The sequence below is a fragment of the Babylonia areolata genome, chromosome 17 (assembly GCF_041734735.1).
Source record: "Babylonia areolata isolate BAREFJ2019XMU chromosome 17, ASM4173473v1, whole genome shotgun sequence".
Taxonomy (NCBI): Eukaryota; Metazoa; Mollusca; class Gastropoda; order Neogastropoda; family Buccinidae; genus Babylonia; species Babylonia areolata.
Genome location: NC_134892.1, coordinates 10,395,121 through 10,399,453, shown reverse-complemented (window position 1 = coordinate 10,399,453; position 4,333 = coordinate 10,395,121). Strand labels below are relative to the sequence as shown.

Below are 4,333 nucleotides of genomic sequence, written 5' to 3'. Positions count from 1 at the left end.
TGTTGTTGTTGTTTTTACTGCACTGTACTGCGCTGTACTGTACTGTACTGTACTGTACTGAGTTTATCATACTGTACTGCACTGTTCAATTCTGTACTGTTTTGTGATGTAATTTACAATGCACTATGTATATATCCTTTTCTTTTCCTTTTTCTCGTTTCAGAACTATCAGAACGACCGGCGTTTATGATGAACAGAGTGGGTTAAAAACTCACAAACCCACCGTACCCCCCATCAATCCTAACACGTACTATAACTACTGCTACATTTTTTTCTGTTTTGTCACACTCTTCTCAGATTTTTTTTTTTTTTTTTTTCGTGGTCAGGTTGATGTTTTTGTTTTGTTTTGCTTTGGGGTTTTTTGTTTGTTTTTTTTTCTTCTCTAACATAACAGTAACCTATAAAGAGCGTACATCATAGCCTAAGTTATATTATTCATTATTTATTTTGCGATCAGTTCATCCACTTCTTTTTTTTTTTTTTTTTTTTTTGCTTTTTCTTCTTCTTCTTCTTGTTAGGTTTGGTTTTAGGTGAAGACTGTCCGGCCTGCAGTGCATAGTAAAAACCTCTCATGTTCTGACTTCAGTGAATGCCCTGTGTATGTTTGTGTTGTTGTTGTTTTTAAGAAGAGCAATAATATTAAACTGAGCAAAAACTGATCGTGTGTGTGTGTGTGTGTGTGTGTGTGTGTGTGTGTGTGTGTGCCGGTGTGTGTGTGTGTGTGTGTGTGTGTGTGTGTGTGTGTGTGTGTGTGTGTGTGTGTGTGTGTGCCAAGTTACACAAATGCCTGGGGATGTGAAAGAATCTGGTTCGCTGCCAGCAAATCTAGATATACATTGACCTAAATAAATGATACAAAAAAAAGTATATTAAAAAAAAATCACAAATACCACAACAAAAACAACAACAACAACATTAATAGCAACAGCGACAACAACACACGCCGGAATGGATCCAACCTTCTCCTCCCCAACCACCGACCCCCCACCCCCTTCTTCATCACCCAACCTTTTGACCGCTGCCTATTTTTAGATCAGTGACCGCACACGCCCTGGTCCCATTCAGGCTAACCAACTCCTCATATCAGTCACGTCATTTCTGTCCAGATCAAACATTGATGATGACGATTAATTTTGGGTGGTTTATGAAATGACGAATCTTAGCTTTCAATGTCGAAGTAGTTGTTCATATGCGGTGGTGTGCTTTTTTTTGGGGGGGGGGAAGAAAAAAAGAAAGAAAAAAAAAATCTTCCCAGACGGGGAATCGAACCCCGGCCGTCGCGGTGAGAGCGCGAAATCCTAACCACTAGACCACCTGGGAGGTTACAGTTATCCTGAAACATTTCTAATATGAAGGCTTTGGCTACCCAAACCGCCGAACTGCGTATCGTTTCTTTCCTTATTCGTTCGATTTCTAAGCACTGTTTCAGAACTGAATTTACTACAGGTAATGTGCAATGTCCAACTTTAGCAACCTAAGGACGGCTCTTATCCACATTTCCTCCCCTCAACTCTTCGGTGTGACCGGCGGAATGAACGGCGCCCACGCCACAGTTGTGAACACGCTCATTCCGTCTCAGGGGAAAAATTTAAGGACATAAAAATTGAAGTCTGTGTGGGAAAATTGTGGATATTTACCCTTCCAAGACCTTATAATCAGTTAATTTTCTTGCGTGGTTGTTCTTTTCGACAACTAATTCGCTAAGATAATGTACGACACTGTGCGCAAAGTTGTAGATGTGCCATCCACATACTAAAGTCGTGGGGGTTTTTTTTCTCCAAAGTATCGTGCGGATGCTTGGAATGCTACGCTGACTAAAGCTGATTGTATCCCTTATTATTTTTCTTTACGTTCTTCTTTTAAGGCACAGTGGCAGAATTGCTAGAGCATCCAGGCTGACCAGGAGTTCACCAGTGACACAGAGATCGCGGAGACCCCGTTTCGCTGTAGCCGAGTCTTTGTACCTTATAAATATTGTTATTATTGGTAGTAGTATTTTTATGGGGTTTTTGGTTTTTGTTTTTGGTGGGGGTTTTTTGTCATTTTATTTATTCATTCATTTCTCACGGCCTGACTAAGCGCGTTGGGTTACGCTGATGGTCAGGCATCTGCTTGGCAGATGTGGTGTAGCGTATATGGATTTAACCGAACCTAGTGACGCCTCCTTGAGCTGCTGATACTGATACTGATACTGAGACTTTGGAAAGGTACTAACCATCGAGCTCAATAATTCATCTCAGTGGCACTGACAAATTAGTAAAGAGTGGTAACTCTCTCCATTCACAAGGTACACAACTTCAAGTCAGTGCTGCTTTCGCAACTTTTCTACCGTTTTCTTCACTCAACCCTGGGAGTTGAATTGGTACTTTGACTTCGGTGGGGGAAAGTTGAAATTATACGAAAGGGCAGGACTGGGCCCTGATTTCCTCTTCCGAACTCTTGAGACAAGAGGCTATGAATGCACTGCCCCGATAGCCGTAAATGGTAGAGGGACTTTTAACTTTTAAGTCAAGGGAAAAAGAATTCTGCACACTCTCACTCGGGAGTTTACTCAGTGTTATCAAGAGTAATTGATTGATTGAATGATTGATTGTGTGACTTCATTCGGGGCGAAAGGAAAAAATGAAACTATCCCAGATTACAAAACATCTCGGTGAAAACCACACACCCAGTAAACGAAGCGATTCCAACGAAGGGAACAAACCACTACAAAACTCTTTGGTGACGTCTCTCATCAGTTGTCTCCCTTGTATGGTCAATTTTCTCCCTTTTTGTCAAGTTTAGCGTAAACACACACACACACACACACACATATATATATATATATATATATATATATATATATATATGCATGCACTCAAGGCCTGAACAGTGCATATAAATATGGATTTGTTAGAACACAGTGACGCTTCCTTGTTAAACAAACTGACAGTCCCAAACCTCTCAGAAGGGCTTCTGCTACATCAGTCAGTGTCATCACCAAGCCATCATCATCCTTCATCAAATACACACAGACAATTAAAAAAAAAATGTCACAAATTATGTGGCCCTCCATATCCTGCTTTCACTGTGATCTGTTTTGATTTCCCCCTCCACTACCATTTTTGACTCACTTGTGTAAACAAAGTGAGGTCTATGTTTTAACCCGGTGTTCGGTTGTCTCTGTGTGTGTGTGTGTGTCTGTGTGTCCGTGGTAAACTTTAACATTGACATTTTCTCTGCAAATACTTTGTCAGTTGACACCAAATTTGGCATAAAAATAGGAAAAATTCAGTTCTTTCAGTCATCTTGTTTAAAACAATATTGCACCTCTGGGATGGGCACCAAAAGAAAAAAAGAAAAAAAAGAAGCCTAATTATATGCAAACTGCATTTACTGTTATATTTATATTTTTTGTGTTCTCTAAACTTGGCACTTTGACCTCTTATTCTGACACAACAAGAGGAGTCATTATTATCATTTTTTTGTTCAAACAGGAACTTCTTTTGCTAAGCATGGAATTTTTATTTATTTTGCAAACGTTTTGGTACAGATAGTAAAAAAGGGAAATTACTCTGTAATTAATGCTAGGGGACTTAATTTATCACAAGTGAGTCTTGAAGGCCTTGCCTCTCTTGTTGTGGGTAGTTCCTGCCAGTGTCTTTTGCAGTGTTGGTACATTCACAGGAGGTTTCCCCTCTGTGTGTGTGCGTGTGTGTGTGTGTGTGTGTTCATTCTTTTGTTCAATGTCTAACCACAATAGTGATTTTAGACAAACATGCACCCTTGCCTCAACCTCACCCTTGCCATGTAATCACAACTCTACTCTGAATTCTGTGATGGAAGTGGGGAGGAGGGTTGGGGGAGAAGGGGGGGGGGGGCAGGGCACAGGGAGTTGCATGTGTGTGTGTGTGTGTGTGTGTATGGGTGTGAGAGAGAGGGAGAATGTGTGTATGTGTAAGTGCATGTGTGTGAGTATGCATGTGTGTATCTGAGAGAAAAAGATAGAATTGTGTGTGTGTGTGTGTGTGAGAGAGACAGACAAACAGAAAGAAAGAATCTGCCTATGTCTGTGTGTGCATGTTTGTTCCCAAAAAGCTTCTTTTTTTTTATCAAGATAATCATTAAAATAATGCAAAGCTGATTTTCTAATAAAACAAAATCTTTTATTTCTTTTTCTTTTCTTCATCTCCATAAAACAACTTGAAAAAGTGACCTGTCACTTTCATCAAAATAACCATACAAAAAGCACACACTGAACACATGCACCACTCACACCTCCCCCTCAGCACACACACACACACACACACATTCATTCTCATACACTCACTCACTCAATCACACACACACACAC

General features: G+C 40.3%; 1 non-coding gene across 1 annotated transcript; it reads right to left on the bottom strand.

Annotated features, from left to right (window-relative positions):
* Nucleotides 1-1,248: 1,248 nt before the first annotated feature.
* Nucleotides 1,249-1,320, bottom strand: Trnae-cuc (transfer RNA glutamic acid (anticodon CUC)). The gene has a single exon. It is a non-coding gene; the product is annotated as a tRNA-Glu (tRNA).
* Nucleotides 1,321-4,333: the final 3,013 nt, after the last annotated feature.